The following is a 19,144-nucleotide window of genomic DNA, read 5'->3' as shown; positions in this document are numbered from 1 at the left end:
TTGAAACTACATGCAACCCTAGATTGTTACATTACGTAATGTACCTTGTATATTTTGTATGATTGAATTTCAGTTTAGCTTTCCGCAGAACATCTCGAGAATGAAATGAGCTATAGATTTGAAACTACATACAACCCCAGATTGTTACAATACGTAGTGTACCTTGTATATTTTGTATGATTGAATTTCAGTTTAGCTTTCCGCAGAGCATCTCGAGAATGAAATGAGCTATAGATTTGAAACTACATGCAACCCCAGTTTGTTACAATACGTAATGTACCTTGTATATTATGTATGATTGAATTTCAGTTTAGCTTTCCGCAGAACATCTCGAGAATGAAATGAGCTATAGATTTGAAACTACATACAACCCCAGTTTGTTACAATACGTAATGTACCTTGTATATTTTGTATGATTGAATTTCAGTTTAGCTTTCCGCAGAACATCTCGAGAATGAAATGAGCTATAGATTTGAAACTACATGCAACCCCAGTTTGTTACAATACGTAGTGTACCTTGTATATTTTGTATGATTGAATTTCAGTTTAGCTTTCCGCAGAGCATCTCGAGAATGAAATGAGCTATAGATTTGAAACTACATGCAACCCCAGTTTGTTACAATACGTAATGTACCTTGTATATTATGTATGATTGAATTTCAGTTTAGCTTTCCGCAGAACATCTCGAGAATGAAATGAGCTATAGATTTGAAACTACATACAACCCCAGTTTGTTACAATACGTAATGTACCTTGTATATTTTGTATGATTGAATTTCAGTTTAGCTTTCCGCAGAACATCTCGAGAATGAAATGAGCTATAGATTTGAAACTACATGCAACCCCAGTTTGTTACAATACGTAATGTACCTTGTATATTTTGTATGATTGAATTTCAGTTTAGCTTTCCGCAGAACATCTCGAGAATGAAATGAGCTATAGATTTGAAACTACATGCAACCCCAGATTGTTACATTACGTAATGTACCTTGTATATTTTGTATGATTGAATTTCAGTTTAGCTTTCCGCAGAACATCTCGAGAATGAAATGAGCTATAGATTTGAAACTACATGCAACCCCAGATTGTTACATTACGTAATGTACCTTGTATATTTTGTATGATTGAATTTCAGTTTAGCTTTCCGCAGAACATCTCGAGAATGAAATGAGCTATAGATTTGAAACTACATACAACCCCAGATTGTTACAATACGTAGTGTACCTTGTATATTTTGTATGATTGAATTTCAGTTTAGCTTTCCGCAGAACATCTCGAGAGTGAAATGAACTATAGATTTGAAACTACATGCAACCCCAGTTTGTTACAATACGTATTGTACCTTGTATATTTTGTATGATTGAATTTCAGTTTAGCTGTCCGCAGAACATCTCGAGAATGAAATGAGCTATAGATTTGAAACTACATACAACCCCAGTTTGTTACAATACGTAATGTACCTTGTATATTTTGTATGATTGAATTTCAGTTTAGGTGTCCACAGAACATCTCGAGAATGAAATGAACTATAGATTTGAAACTACATGCAACCCCAGTTTGTTACAATATGTAATGTACCTTGTATATTTTGTATGATTGAATTTCAGTTTAGGTGTTCGCAGAACATTTTGAGAATGAAATGAGCTATAGATTTCTCTGGCTGTTGTTCTTCTGTGATTCTCCAGAGGACTTGACAATATCGATTACATTTGATGTTATCTTGACCAAATACTCTCGATTAGCTTATAAGAATAAAAGTAGGCAGATGCTAATTTAATGAACTAAACTAATTTTATTTTATTAAACTATATGTGTCAGAGATAGTAAGAACAACTACTTATTGAATGAACTTACATGATGGCCTCTTAATATACTTGAACGTTTGATTACAGAAAGGAGAGGACCAGTAGCAGCATCTCCAAAGAAAGCAGTAATTCAAATGTTGGGAAATTGGAGTACGTGCATTAATCTAGTTATTTATTGTATAACTAAAAGTTAAATTAATTTAAAAATTGTTTTATTATATTCATAGTTTATTTTTTTGAATGCATTTAATTTTTTCTTGTTAATCATACATATTTTAATATATAAAATTAAAATGTTTCATAGTAAATTTTGAAATGTCTTATTTGTTGTTTAAATGTTATTTTTTCATGACTATATAAAATATTTTGTATTTGTTGTATTTTTAAAAGTTAATTTCAGTTGTGTTTGTTTTTTAATTGTTAGTTTAAATTTGTATTATTAAAAAAAATTATTAGTTTGACATAAGACCAACTTTCCGGTGTTTCCACACTTGTAGAGAAATGTCCTGCAGTCTTAGTTTAATTCAGTTTTCTTTAGTTCAAATATGTTTATGTTCAACTGTGATTTTTGTCCGAAATAAACTTTAATAACATGTGTTTGTTGTTTTTTAATACCAATGTTATGTCTCGTTATATGTGTGTGTGTGTGTGTGTGTGTGTGTGTGTCAACTGTATTATTTATATTCAACAGTTTTTCAATTGATTCAATTATTTAAAACTTTTCCTTTAATAAAAATATTGTGTAATCATATTCGTAGCTATGAAATAATGGATATTTTGTAATAAACACAGTTAAGACCAGATTTAGAATTTCCAAAAACTGTATTATACAAGTAACTAAACTTAAAATAATGCATTTGAATTTTTCTTGTTCATTCTTGCTATTCACATAAACTTCTAATACCATGTACATTTCAAAGACTAATAGTAAATAAATGCACCTGAAACATGCTAGTTACGTGTTTGTTCATATATTGTAACCAATATATTACTTTGAAACATATCAGATGTTACTTTGAAACATATTGTATAAGTTACTTTGAAATGTATCAGATATGTTACTTTGCAACGTATCTGATATGTTACATTGAAACATATACATATATTTGTGACGAAACATGACAGGACATTCTTGTCAGTTAGATACGTGTCTGAAACTAAGCAGATACATTTTGAAATGTATCTGAAACATTACCAATATTTAAATGAAATATTTTTGATACTATTGGGTGCTATGTGGGTTATTTTGATAGATGTGAGACTTCAGGAGCAGTTGCAGTCATGAGTTCTTCAGAGATTATTCTTCGTGTTCAAAGGGTTCATATACAAGAGGATAAGATTTGAAACTGCAATGTTTCCACGTGGCATAAAATTTATAATAGAACAATTAGAATAACAAGTGATTCCTTTACTAAAAAGTTCTTTGATAAAATAGTAAATTATTATTATATAAATAATAATAGTTTAAATAAGTATTATACCACTTTTTAAGCCTTACGAAAGTATATTTATTTTTCTTATTTAAATTGGAGGCGATTGGCATGGTGCGCCTGAATTAGCACCCCCTGGACATAGCACCCCCTCGCTACTGACGTCATTTTGACGTCACCAAAGGGGGTGCTAAATCAGCACAGATGCCGTGTCCAGGCCCTGAATAAGCACCCCCCTTTCGAATAGGGGGGTCCTAATTCAGCGCCTTGACCGTGCTCATGTGCTGATTTAGCACCCCTTGAATCTGGGCCGTATTGATGAGATGAATAATTACCCCAACGGAATAGAATATATAATCGTTTAACCATATTGCGATTTATTTTTAAATAAAATAAAATAATATATATATATAATATTATATATATATATATATATATATATATATATATATATATATAATAATTTAAATATAATGCAATGAGTACATTTACTGCATTGCTGTCGTTTACTTAATATTTTCAAAAAGAAACAGTTCATTACCAATTGTAAAAATACTATGCATGAAATATACTTAGCCTAAGTAAACAACTAGGTTCTAGGCATTCAAATACAGGTTTATTTTAGAATAAAATTAATTTGGAATCATGGTACGAACAACGCAGAGGAACTGATATTGCGTAAATCCGGCATGTGTAATAAATATACATGTTCAGAGATTACATCAACCTATTAACCAATTTAAAAACAATTATTTATTTATTTTAATTTTTCGAATACCAACCAAAAGCGGGAAAATTTAGAAGCGTGAAATTGTAATTTTGTGACGGCTAAGAGCCAATTATTTTTAATGACGCATCTCAACTGAATTATACTATTTAAACTGAATAGTATAATTCAAACACACTTGACAAACAATTTAAATATTATTTTATATCTACAAGAATCAATATCATTCAGTTATATCCATATCAGTTAGTTCAACTATAATTAAAAAAAAAAAGTTGAAAACAATGTTTAAACACGTAGCAATAAATATACTACTGTATTTTCAAAAGCGTTATTGCTTAGGTCAAAACATACATTTATATACTGAGTATTATGGATCTACATTGCTTAATTTCCCCTCTGTCGGTTAGTGTGCGTTTTTTTGTTGTTGTTAAAAATGGAATATCTTGAAAAATCTAAAAGGAAAACCTAATAAATTTAATCCTACCAAGTCTTGGTCAAAACTTTATGGTGGCTAAAAATGATTGTAGGACTGTAGGTCCACGCCTAGTTTTGACGAGGGTGGCTGACGTCACTTTTCTGCAGGGTAGGACAGTTAGTCCACGGGTGTCGGCGTGGACTAACTGTCCTACTTTTCAAAACTGACCTGGCCGTGAAATAACTTTTCTACCTGCGCTCAATCTTCAATCTGTGGAAGAATGTGAGTGATACTTCCACTACACACGCACAGCGTACTGCTTAGGCAGTAAATATAACAGCTTACTCAAACCAAAACTCAAGGTATCACATATGAAGTGGGTTGCTAATTGGGATTAAATTTGAACAAATTCCATACATCACTACATTACTATCTGAGTACCTAATTCGACAATATCCTAATGAATGATAAACATCTACAGTCAGTTTGTTATAATTTTATTACACCTTATCTTGGTCCATCGTTAGCGTAATACGGTATATGCGAGTAGACACGTCACTCATAGTAGGCAACACGTTAATTGAAATGGATAGTTGATTGTTTTATTATTACTGTTATTAATTAAAACTACACTTTAGATCATATTTAATATATCACATTTATAATTGTATCAAATTACTTTAAATATATAACTATAGATAGGCAAAATATTGTATTACCTTAAATAGTGGCTCTTGGCCTATAAACCAAAATTTCTCTCTTGTCTTCAGAGACATATTAGCTTACACAAAAGAGTGCGAGTATATACGAGTACTAACATGTCTCAGGAGGTAAGACGTTATTAAAAATTAATCTTTTAAAAATAGGTATAACTCAATTAGGGAAATTTGTTGATTATTTGTACTAACAACGAACTTTATGTTTATTAAAAAACAACTTGCAGTATAGACAATTTTACAAAGTGTTATGAAAACTAATTATGGTCTCATATTAAAAATTCTTATTTTTGAATTACCAATACATGATTAATTACAATTTACAAATAAATGTTGAATTGGATAGTACCGCTAGATTAACCTAAAATGTAAGTTAACTTTCGACTTACAAATTGAGTATAATCTTAGAAGAAAATTACTTTACCAACGGATACTTCTTATTGAAGAAAACAATAACTTATACAAATTTAATAAGTGGGACTATTGCCCAAAGTCCAGATAGGTGATAAATTAAAACAACGTATATTACTCATAATATATGTATTTATATCCATAGTACAATTTTAGAAGGAGGACGATTAACAATAGAATAATATTTTCAACAGAAATGTTATGAACATGAAATTTATTGCATCTTTGTGTGTTTTATTATTGTTTAGCGCTAGAGATTTATATGTTAGTCTTAAAATAAATATTATACCTCTATTTTAAGTTAAACTGTACATTTACAAAGTTAGAAATGTAGCTGATAAAGAAAACACCTGTATACCTATTTTATGTAACATGTTCTGCTCAGTGAATTGCTATGTTATTTGGTATTCACGGTTTTGCTGGGACAAGTTTAATCCTGTCATAATATAAGTGCTAAACCACAAACATTTATGACAATCCAAGTATTATCTTAAAAAACTGACATCATATTTTAGCAAATTTGGATTTAAACAATCGTATCATTACATTTACAGCGAGGACAGTATTTAAAGGCATTTGACCTATTATATTTTAGTTGATGATACATAGGTGAGATGACATGCCCCTTTCATATTACATGGGAAATGTTTATGTGGACATTAGATCCACTTAAAGTAAATTAATTTCTAAAGAAGGAAGTCCTTTAAGCATTGACGCATAAAATAAACGTATTTGCACCGGACACAAGAGATTTTTAAGTTCCATTCAAACTTGCAGTTGCTATTCATGGCTATATGCCGTTACGACATAATTTTAAGTTCGTTCAAATCCCGGAAACACAGTATATAATATTTTTAGTTAGTAGCAAGTTACCAGCGACTTCGGCCACAATAAACTATTTAATAGCTTCTTAAACCCTATTAGTTTTATTCCTCTTTAAAATAAATCAAACCGTTAAAAATGTGGAACATCTTAGTTAATAAAAAATACAAATGATGTAAAAGTGTTGAAAGGCCACGATTACAATATGTTAAAACTAGTAGTTCCCTGCGGTTTCTTACACAATTTTAGACAGCTGTCGTATGACCACTTCTGGTTCGCATAATTCATATTTCCGACACCAACGTTGAGATTTCTTTGTTCCTACGATCCAGGAAATATGTCTAAAAGTGTATACTTATAGTGATTGTATTTATTCCTGGCTTAATATATTTTGTGCCTTAGTTCGCTTTGTTACTTTGTTTGCTCGATCAAGTTTGCGTTTTAGAACAGTCTTTAAATTTATAGTAAAAGTTATATAGTAAATGCTTCTTTGATATCAGCTTTACAGTACTCACCAAACTCTGCATACTCAATATTTGCTAAAGTGTACAATTAAAAGTAGATCTTTATTACCAACACTTTTAATTTTCTTATCTGAATATTTTTGTTACTATGTGTTCAACAATGGTTGCATAAAAGGTTAAATAAGTAGTGGTTACTATCAAGCTAATTCTATGCTTTCAACACCAAATATAAATAAATTGAAAATAATGGTAAAATTATTACACATATGATTGTGCTATCATACATTTAAACAGAACAGTTTAACAGACTCGTATTATATAAAATTCTTGTTCTAATTACCTAATTTTTCCGTGCGTTTTACGATAGTTTAATAGTTGTTTTAAAAGACCATTATAATCGTTACAGCAATTCTTAAGTTATAAATGGTGTATTACTTAACAATATACTTAAGAAAATAAACCCGACTTTCATTTATGCATTTAGCTTTTTGTTTCATTCTTTCTGTAGCTGTATACTGCAGCTAGTTAGAAAGAACTAGTAAAAACACAGTAGCCTAATGAATAATAGTTAAAATATACAGAGTATAGATCTCGAAACATCCGTTCAAGGACAGTAGAGTGAGTACGGCGATCCCCTGTCAAACCCTCGTCAAAAGAAACCCGTGAGTCGGACAGTAGGTCCACGGTCCCGGCCTGGGACCCACTGTCCATCCCTTAAGAAGTAGGTAAGAAATGCTTCCGGCAGTTTTACGACGTGGACCTACAGTCCGTTTACCGTCTGAGTCAGCTCATGCTTGTCGCGCTAGGAGTACCACAGGAGGCCTTTTATTAATGTCCATTAAACATCTATAAAGCAGAATATACATGTACAAATAAAACATTTTGCCTATGATGTTGCAATTTTTATTCTGACAAAGTCATTCAGAGATTTTTAAAAGAAATAAAATTAAATCTTCTTTCCATTTTAAATTGGTGTAATATAAATTAAATGCAAGTCGTAAGTAAAACCTTGTTTGTTAATTTTGATCTCAGAGGCTACACTTTTCAACATACTCTAAAAAATCACAACTCAAATTGTAATTGTGTTAATTTTGCAAATTTAAACTGTCAAATAATAGGACTTGTTCTAATTTTAAATATGTAGGGTTAATTTTTGGATAAAAATCTTTCTTGGATTAACTAATTTCAACAATGCACAACAAAATATTTTATTACATATGAGATCGATGTGATCACACATGCTTCGTAATAAATGCACTTATTCAGTTCAGATTACAGTATGTTTTGAATACATCGGACCGAAATACTTTAGTACTACATTAGTTATAAGATTAAATGAAATAGACTACGACTATTTCAAAATAATATTATTGAATTTTTGAACTCAGTATCAAGCTAAACTTATGGTTTATATTAAAAATTAAATATTCCTTTCTGTTGTAACTTACTTATTATAATATTGCAAACTAAAAGGTACTTGTGGTTTATTAATTTTGTGTGTGAAAAATCATTTGATCTCTGTTTACTTGTAAATTAATTTTAACGCCACGGAATGCCGACGTTATTTACGTCTGGTATCTTTGCTTTTGTATATATATTTCACTTAAATATATTTAAACGTTAATACTTGTAAATATTTTTTTCACTTCTTGCTGTCCGTATACTGTATAATTGGACAGTAATTTTTCCGACAAGTACTATGTTGTAACCTTTACTTTAGAACGAAAATAAATCATTATTATCATATACATTTCTTTTGGTTACAGTTAAAGAAAAACTATTATTGAGATCTAAAAGAGGAAGCACATGAGGATGGCTGAAAGTGTTATAATTTGTGTGATTTATATTATTTAGCGGCTAATGACTGTTTCTCATATATTCACCCGTCAATAAAACTATTCCAGTAGTTTATTGTAAAAATGTAGGCCTATTTTCAAATTTAAAGGTGAGCGATTACACTGCACACAATAACCATCATGTAACCAAGAAAATAAGTACTGACCAACATGCTTTTGCTGTAGAAACGTTTTAAGAACAGTGATTCTTATGTAAAAACTCACAGATTTTTTACAACTCACTTTAACATTGGTTGGCACGGCGCTGTTCAAGATCTAAAAAGAATTAAAATCTGGGTAAGTTCATTTACAAATACGGCCTCTACCCAAAATAAAACTGAGGGAAGTCTACAAACTGTTCAAACACCGAACAATGTGGAAAGAGTGAGAGTTGCCGTTAGTCGCAGGCCAAAGCAGGCGGCCTGATTGCAAGCTTTGGCTAGGGTTTTCAAAAACAGATCCCCGCTAAGGATTTTTCACCACGACATTCATTTTTATCTTTGCAAATTCAAATTATGCAAGAACTTGTTATTACTAAATACATACAATATTGTTAATGTTAGTATGTAATAATACAAGTTCAGGTCTAGTACACTAAATAGGTATCTGAACGTCCATTAAACAATAACTGTATTCTTTTTCAAATACGCATGTCATTCATGAAGAATTTAAAACAATCTGATCATTTAAAAAATGTATAGATACATGATAAAACTTGTTTGAAATAAAACCAAAAAAGTATTCACATAGTCCACACATAGTTCAAAATAGCATGTTAACAACAATTATGCATGTACGAGTGTGAGGACTAATTTTAAAGCGATTTCAATTCAATATACAACATGCAAATTCACAATGACATAAAGCTGATGTGTACAGAAAATAAAAAACTACAATCAATTCGTGATAATTAATACCTGTTCTACTATTATTTCATTAACAATAACAATCTATTTTTAAACATTATAAATACAGATATGTACACAAAGGTTAATTAATTAATACAAACGTGATTAGCACATAATAGGTTTTAAAATACCGGTTCAAACAATAGAAACAATGTTTCTTGGTTATCACGGGAATTATAACTTTGGAGGTTGGTACAGGGAAGGCGGGTTACCCCTCCAGCGGGTGTTTCCCCCACTCTCAAATCTGTGGCGCTATGAGCTGTGGCGCTGTGAGCACTCCGGCCAAATCTTTGGCGCTATGACCTGTGGCGCTATGAGCTGTGACGCTGTGAGCATGGATCCGATTATTTATTCGGTTGTGTTGGCGCTGTGAGCACTCGACCAGATCTGTGGCGCTGTGAGCATGGACCCGATTATTTATTCGGTTGTGTTGGCGCAGTGAGCACTCCGGCCAAATCTGTGGCGCTATGAGCTGTGGCGCTGTGAGCACATTCACGTTGTGGCGCTGTGAGCAAATTCACGTTGTGGCGCTGTGAGCTTAGGCACTATGAGCCACCACCCGGCACCGCATGTTTTGCGTCTGTATAAGTGCTCTTTCACACGATCCGGCGCACGCCGTGCGGCGCCCGCCGCGCGGCGCTCGCCTTGGAAGCTGAATGTTTTCACACGAGGTCGGTTTCGTACGGCGCGTGCCGTGCGGCGCTCCCATGTTTTGACTGTTCAGTACATGCTCAACTATTGAAATGTTAACACCGCGGAAGAATTAAAGTGCTAGCCATGTACTTACTGTGGGGACGGCGAAGAAGAAGAAATAGGCGGTATTGGATTCACCCATTGCTTCAAAATCGACATACTTCTGGGTCCTTCAAAGTTTTATTCAATTCATTGCGGAACAGTGAGGAAAGATTCTTTTCTTACTCTCGTATGTCAATCAAATCATATGATGAACTTTATGACTTTTTCCATGTCAATATCTTCATCAGTCGACTGCCACTACCTCTTATGTTTCACTCATTTTTATTTAAAAAAAAAGAAAAAAAAAACAAAACACTTGAACAAAAACAATACCGAAGTATACGTACGTCTTCACTCTCCAGTGGCAAACCCAAGACTAGAGGTTGGGCCGTGCGGCGCGCGCCGGACCGTGTGAAACCCCCAATATGATACAATAGCCCTTCGCAGAGTAGTCCGGCGTGGACGCCGCGTGTCAGGCGTAGGGGAGTCCGGCGGGAATTTGTGCGCCGCGCGGTGTCTGCGCCGTGTGGCGAGCGCCTGATGTCGTGTGGAAAGACTCATCTACTCCCATAGCCCAACGCCGCATCAGGCTCGCGCCGCACGGCGCGCGCCGGATCGTGTGAAAGAGCACTAATATTGTAATATTGCTATATGTGTGCAAATTTTCATTTAGGGTACGTGTTTGTATTTTTCTCAGACCTAATATTTGAGATTTTTTATAATACAACCGTAGAGCACCTTTGTGCAAAATTTCAGTAAAAAAAACTGTGTATGTTTGGATAGCGTGCGATTTTTATAACTTGGTTTTATACATTTTAGTATATTTCTGTTTTAATTCTTGGTAGCGCCTTTACACTGAGAACTTATATATTTACGCATAGAATACAAAGGTACTATAATTTCACAGTCTGGACGTTATCGTGACGCTAACTTTACGACTGTTACTGTGAGTTTAAACATAAACATGTGATTAGTTGGCGCCTAAACCAAATCAAACTAAATCTAACTTTTCCAATCATTAACCTTACGCATACCATTGTTTTCGTGAACATCAAGAAATTGTAGGATTGTAGCAGTTTTACTTTGTGTTTGTTTACGTTTACAGGATTATTCGTGTTTTAGCCTTCCTGTGTATACTATAGTAATGTAGAAATAATTCCAACTCTACATTTATACTTTACATACAAATTACTATTTTGGCTTAGGCTGTGTAATTGTATATTACTATTAGGTAAATATAATTTTGAAAAGCATTAAAACTTTACTTTGTAAGGCTGGACCTTTTACTTGGAAAATCCTCCAACCCTAGTCATTCAGACAAAATGGAAACAGATCTGAAAGTATATTTATTATAATTAATTAAGGACTGTTTGAAATTATAATGCAACTGGTTATACTTATACAACCCAATTGACACTTAAAACTAAAAATTGTATTCTTGCTCCTAGTATGACAGAAATTGACCATTAGCCCTTACAGTTGAACATTTTCAATTTACATGCTGGTTTTACTCTGGAGAGTGCTATAAACTACTAGGCCACTTTAGGAAGTGTCTTAAATGCTGACTGACTGACCAATGTTATACATCCATATAAAACAAAATGGTTCATGTAATTTGTGTTCATGATAAGTAATAGGGAAACAAATCTGTTGATTGAGTTTCTTTACTCAGTTATCTCAGTGGATCTTAAAATAGTCCTTAGTAACAATACAGTCTGAAATAGCTGCTTACGTACTACTATTTTAGGGTAGGGTAGGATAAGCGGACCCGTTTTTTTATATCGAAGAATCTAATCATTGATACCTAATATTCGCATCTCAAATCCTAGACTATCGATCAATATAAAAGTACCTATAGTCCTCAATATCAAACATGTTTTAAATTAAAATGTGAATTTAATATTAACAGTGATCAAACAAATTATTATAACCAAAATTAGGAAAACTGAAGACGACCATATTTACTCTTCTCACAGTTACAGTTTCTTTCCCACAAATTTCACATATTGGGTTTTTCAGTACGAATTCAACATGTTGAAGCCACAAAAAAGCAATGTCGTGTAGTTTTCTAAAATTGACTGTCATTTTTAATAATCAGAATTACTTATGTAAAATTGGAATATTATCCTATGTGTAATATTTTAGAGTGTTTACAGATGTTGATATAGATTATTTAAGTTAATAGTTCAAAATAATTAATCAGTATCGATTGATTATATCGATGGTTATGATTAAGTAATATCGTTTGCCAATTTTGATATAAATAACCGAGTCCGCTTATCGTACCCTACCTGATAATAAATTTATTGGTAATTACCTATAACACTACCGGTAATTCTAGGATCTTGTGAAGTTTGCACCAGTCAGCAGCTATTGAAGACTGTTGGTTCTCAAGAAATATTTTAAGATGTACTGTGATAGTTGGTTAAACAATAAAGACATACAATTTATTGGTCTATTAGCTACCAGTAACACAAATTCTAGGGCTTTGTGGTATTGGCAGCCGTTTACAGAGCCATTTTATTTCATATGGGAGTATGATATTTAGTCAGTCAGCATTTTAGATAACTTCCACCTCTTTGTGGGTGGATAGATGCCTAAAGATGAACTAGAATAAAAATTAATGGATAGACTTTAATAAGCGGCCTACACTCGTTATTCAGTTGTGTTAACAGATTGTTCGATGTTTTTATCCGAAGGCATATTTCGATATTACAATTTATTTAACTTAACATATGATTTCATTTTATTACTTATATGGCAGTTTTAATGTAAACAATAAACAGCAAGAAGTAACTAATATTTTGAAACTGAAAATGGCAATGATGAGAAAAATATGCGATATAGTCCTCACACCTGAGAGATTAGTTTAAGTGGCTTCAACATGTACGTTTGGCTCCTGGTAACCCATGGAGAGAATTCTTTCCTCCTTTCCACAAAAGCTGTTACTCATTGCTATCAAACTGGGCAAGTTATAAATATTGTAAGGTTTCTTTGATAAGTCAAGGCCTTAGTTGGTTTTGTCATGGTAGTGTTAATTGTATGTTTTTAAACTTGTAATAAACGAGATTCTTCTTGTTATGGTAATTTATTATAACTCTTATTGTGTACGATTTTTTCATATCGAAGTTGGATAATATATCGAAAAACTCGACAAAAACAACCGAATGAGTAGGCCGCTTATTAAAGTTTCCCCAAATTCATTCAAAATGTAGCCTAGGCTTTCCTTGATAACTTTATCACTCTTTTATAAAATGTTGTAGAAATGTTAACATTGTTGGGGCTAGAGTAAAAAGATCTGAAATTCCTAACAGTTAAAATTAAGTCTGCCCATGTTTCAGGGGAGAATTATGGTGAATAAAACTTCTAGGCTTACTTGTTTATCAGTTTAGCCAAAAGTTTGGTTACTGTTCAAAAATTGTTGGAAGTCAGTAAAAGACAATAAGTAGCCTACTGGGGTACTAGTTTACAAGACCCGATAAATGACTAGATTATCACAATTAATGAATTAGAATTGCAAAATTTCCTTGGAGAAAAGGCTGAAAAAACCCTTCTAAAGAGAGAAAATCCTTCTTGGGTAAGGCATTTATCCCTTGGATAGAGTGATAAACCCTTGGGAAGGCATTTATCACCCTGAAGTAGAGTGGTAGGGTAGTTAGGATGGTCGTTCCTGGGTGGAAAATTAGGGTAGTATTTGGGGTCAGTTTTTGTTAGCTTTGTGAACAAAGTAACATTTTTTTACTGTTACTGTTGTATCTGTTAAAATCTCAGTATTTTAGATTCAACGTAGAAAGATCAAGGAACTCCGTATATTGAAATATTTACTCCCTCGTATAGGAATTTTTATTATTAGGCCTTTCCTCGCTTTTTTCCTTTAATATTACTGTCCTTAAAACTTTTTAAGGATTTTTCACAAATAAATCTAAAAATCATGCAATGTCGGGTAAAGATATAGCCTACTTATATTGAATATGTATATATATTTTTATTGGCAACCTTCTGATCTAAGGGTAGGGTATGATAAGCGGACCCTGTTTTTTATATTGAAGAATGTAATCATCGATACCTAATATTCGCATCTCAAATCGTACACTATCAATCGATATAAAAGTATCTATAGTCCTCAATAACAATCATATGTTTTAAATTAAAATATGAATTTAATATTTACAGTGATCAAGCAAATTATTATAACCAAAATTAGGAAAACTGAAGACGACCATATTTGTTCCTCTCACAGTTACAGTTGTTTCTTTCCCACAAATTTCTCATAATGGGTTTTTCACAAAAAACATGTCTTATCATCTTTCAAAGCAATGTCATTTAGTTTTCTAAAATTGACTGTCATTTTTAATAATAAAATGTTACTTATAAGTAATTGAAATATTACATTACGAGTATTATTTGAAAGTGTTTACGGCTGTTGATGTAGATTATTTAAGTAAATGGTTCAAAATAATTATAATCAGTATCGATTGATTATATCGATGGTTATGATTAAGTAATATCGTTTGCCAATTTCGATATAAAAAAACCGGGTCCGCTTATCGTACCCTACCCTAGACCTAATTAAATTTGAGAATTATTTTGAATTAGATTTATATATATATATATATATATATATATATATATATATATATATATATATATAGTCTGTATAATATATTTATTACACAGGCATCAATATTATAATCTTAATTCATTTTTTTACAACCAAAAGTTATTAAAACCACCTGTTACCACACAAACCAAGTATGATAACAACCATTCACACACAACAATCTCATAATTTGTAATCTCGTAAGATTTATTTTTTGGTGGTTGAAGTGGTAGTTCGTTTTACTGCAGTCAATGAAAAGAAAAAAGGCATAATACAGAAAATACCAAATAACAAAGTTCTAGTTAAGTGAAGGTTTTGTAATAGAGTTTTATTTTCCCCGTATATGTTTAAACCTACATAAGCCTACAAATATTTTATTATTACATGAGTTTGTAAACCATATTAGAAAAACGGTTACAATTTAAGTAAGTTAGTGATCGTTGTTGTAGTAGTCAATTAAAATAAATTCATTCATATTTGTCACAAGCAAATTAAAGAAAAAACCATTATCTTCTACTGTAACATAAAGGAGCAGGAGAGTATTTGCTCCATTAATAAATAAAACGATGAAGAGTATCATAATTGTGGTTTTATGGGGAAGTTCCTAAGGAAGTGATTTGGGTTAATGAATGAGGTGAAGAATATCAGCAGCTCTGCTTTGACTGAGTATGTTTAATAACATTTTTGGTCAAAGACAGGGCTTGATACAAGTCACCTAAAGTCACTTTTTGTCTCTTTTAGTCACCTAGTTGTTAAATGTGTCACTTTTCTAGCTCTGAATATTATTTTACTACTCTATTGCCCGTCTCCTATTTTAGGATTATTTATCTCGTTTTAAATATAAACTTTATATAACAACAATCATCTGTATACGTATATCTGCAATATATGAATAAAGGATTCTTGAAATTAAATTCATTGCTGAGAGACTTGTTATCTACATACTGTTATTTTTATACTGTAGAAAAATTGGATGAAATCCTCAATATTTTGTAGTTTAATATATTTATTATAAAATGCCTAAAAATAGGGAGAATATTCATACAAAGTAAATGCTGCTCATGGTTTTATAAGTATTATCCTAGTAATAAAACCGGCTAATTTTGGAGCCTGCAGTTTAAATGATCATTTCTTATTTCTACAGAAGTAATTTTACAAGATCTAGAAATAATATGGTTAAAGAATGTTAATAATTGCATGAATGACGTTTCAGTTCCGATTATGTACGGTACTGAAACTTGTATGTAAGACATGATTCCAAAGCAGATCTAAGAAATCTTCTACACATAACACAGTTATGGTGTAAATAGTTGATTCAATATTTCGGTCATATGGGATCTTTTCAGACAGATGTAGACTCCAATTTGCAGGAGTCAAAGCTGTGACTGTATTACATGTCAGATGCTGCACCACCACAAGATAAATTGGAACTGAACTTAACTTTGAATCAATCCTGCCCGCCATAGCTATCAATATATTGAACCAAATTCTATTGATATTCTTGACTTATTTCTGTAATTAGCAGTAACCTGTAATTACTTTAGTGTAGCTTGAAAACTTGGTAATGTTAGCATTTCTTTCCAATTATATCGTGGTTTCTTTTCTTAAATAGAGGCAATATAATTAAAATTGTATTGTTGTATAAAACAATTTTTAATTAACAACTAAATTAGTGTGCTAAAGTGACATTGCTCAGGTCAAAACTAAAACAGAAAAGTACCCAAACAACAATAGAAGGTTCAAATATTGCTGAGACGACTTAAAACGTAAGAGAAAACATCATTTTATTACGTCTATTTTTTTAATATTCAATGGTCCATAAATTTTGTGCATCTAGCTAAAAGTAATGAGATCAGAAATGTCAAGTGTTTTTTTTTTTTGTTCATTATGTAATTTATTTTCTTTTTCAGGAAACAACTCTTGGGGAATATTTTCTAAGATGGTGTCTCTTCCTTTCAAAGAAAAAGTGTTGGATTTATTATCAGCAACTGGGTACAGTTTAAATTTGAAACAAGATCAACTTAGCTCCATAGAATTGAACAGCGAACTGAAACCATTCTTTGATTGGTTCATTCAAAACATATCACAAGAGAATTGTATTACAAGTGATGAACTAGACGAGTAAGTGATTTTATCATTTAATTACAGTTACCACTTTGAAATGTCAAATGGTATCTTTTCTTCACCAAGTAACGTCCTGGATGCCTTGTTATCAAAGTCATTAAATGGACGTAAAGTGAATATGTCCATAATAGTAGCCATAATATCCTATTCTTAAAATAAAATCTAGTTGCAAAAAATTAGCCGTTGATCAGGTAAGGTTTATCAAGCGAGGAAAGAACCAAGAACTGTATTTTGTAAGCAAATGTCAGATCTTGGTTTAAAAAATTTTATCTTCCTGCTGAGCACAGTAAGTTGGCTTTTCATGTACTCTTGTACAGAACCTGCTGATATGGCATACTGTTTCTTGTCCTGTTTTTTAAATGTAGTAAATGTGTCATACCCCTTAACTAAGAAAATGGTAAAGTTTAAAAAACATTCCAGTGCAAAAAAATGGTATACAGAAGAACTTCATAAATTGAAAGAAGCCTGTCTTGACTATTATTATGCTGCCAAAGACTCACAGTGTATTAATGCTAAAACTGTTTATAATGATCTCAAACTTAGGTATAAACAAAAGTTACAGGCTACAAAATGTGCTTACAACTCAAATCTCATAGAAAGCTCATCAAATAAATCAAAAACAACTTGGTCTCTTGTGAAGGACTTGACTCATATTAGTACTAAAACCAGATTTACTCTTAGTAATCCTGGCCTAACATCTGAAGGTTTTAACAACTTTTTTGTCGACAGTGTGAATGACGTCATCAATGCTATTCCATATAACGGAAAATGTTTTTCGTCCTTTCTCAGTACCAATATACCAAGCCATTTCAGCTTTACTCAAGTGACAGTGGAAGATGGATATGGTGCAATAATAAGTCTTAAAAATAGTAGTTCTCTGGATGTATATGGACTGGACTCTCTAATCATCAAACAAGCTGCCTACTACATTTCCGAACCATTGACTTGCCTCTTTAATAGGTGCATTGAAGTGGGTACATTTCCCGACTGTTTAAAATTCTCTAAGGTTGTGCCTGTACATAAAAAAGGCAGCTAGTCAGAGTACAGTAATTTTAGGCCTATAAGCATTATTACTGTCCTATCAAAAATATTTGAGGTTTTATTGAATCGACAAATTGTACATTATTTTGAATCACACTCTCTATTCAGCAAGTGTCAGTATGGTTTTAGAGCAAAGCGCAGTACAGTGGACGCGGTTTTTATCATACACTCTTAAATGTTCTGAAGGCTTAGAAAACAAGTTTAGTGTAGGTGGAAGGATGTATGATTTTACAAAGCCTTCGACACTGTTTCTCACAAAATTCTTCTACAGAAATTAAAGCACTACGGATTTCAAGATTCAAGTATTGCACTCATGAAATCTTACCTCGATAAACGTTATCAGGCTGTTTGTTTGGAGGGCAGTGTATCTACTTTTCAGTTGATGGAGGATGGAGTCCCACAGGGCTCAGTGTTGGGACCACTATTATTCATAATTTATGCAAATGACCTCCCCAATGCTATTCAGAGTGAATCTGTGGAAGCTTACCAGTTTGCTGATGACTTAGCACTTGCTGTATGTGAGAGGGGTAGCATGGCATTGAATTTGAGATTGGATGGATTATCGAACATCATACGAAATTGGTCTGAAGCAAATAGTCTCTGCCTCAATGACGCTAAAACGGTGGACATCAAATCGCACTAGAGATATGCATTCTGAAGCTGTCAAGTTCCTTGGTGTGAACCTTGAATCTAATTTGGGATGGGAGACACACATTAGCTCACTCGTCAAGAAAATCTGTAGCGGAATATTTACTCTCAGAGTCCTTTATCGCACCATCTCAATTCAGGCCTTGCTTACCGTATACTATGCCCATATTCATAGCCACTTGGCATATGGAACCATTCTCTGGGGAAACCATTCTACTGCTATTCGTCTATTGGTTCTTCAAAAGAGAGCATTACGGGTAATGACAGGAGCCCCATCTAGAGCACATTGTAGACCAATCTTCAAAGAACTTGGAATTTTGACTTTTCCAGCAATGTTTGTACTTGACTGTTTGGGTTATGTCAGATGCAATATTGGAAACTTTTCAGCCTTTGAAGATATACATGAGCATAATACCAGACATAGACAGGATCTCTTCATTAAATTTCATAAATACGCAAG

The 19,144-nt window shown here is 32.5% G+C and overlaps 1 protein-coding gene and 1 long non-coding RNA gene across 2 annotated transcripts in view; one reads left to right on the top strand and one right to left on the bottom strand.

Moving 5' to 3' along the window:
* LOC124355112 (integrin beta-PS-like) overlaps positions 1 to 19,144 on the bottom strand; it is a 156,243-nt gene that overhangs the window by 64,234 nt on the left and 72,865 nt on the right. The gene's annotated exons all lie outside the window — the stretch shown is intronic.
* LOC124355113 overlaps positions 1 to 19,144 on the top strand; it is a 123,210-nt gene that overhangs the window by 66,716 nt on the left and 37,350 nt on the right. The gene's annotated exons all lie outside the window — the stretch shown is intronic.

The sequence above is a fragment of the Homalodisca vitripennis genome, chromosome 2, assembly GCF_021130785.1.
Source record: "Homalodisca vitripennis isolate AUS2020 chromosome 2, UT_GWSS_2.1, whole genome shotgun sequence".
NCBI lineage: Eukaryota > Metazoa > Arthropoda > Insecta > Hemiptera > Cicadellidae > Homalodisca > Homalodisca vitripennis.
Note: the sequence above shows the minus strand (reverse complement) of the source record. Positions and strands in the feature narration are given on the sequence as shown.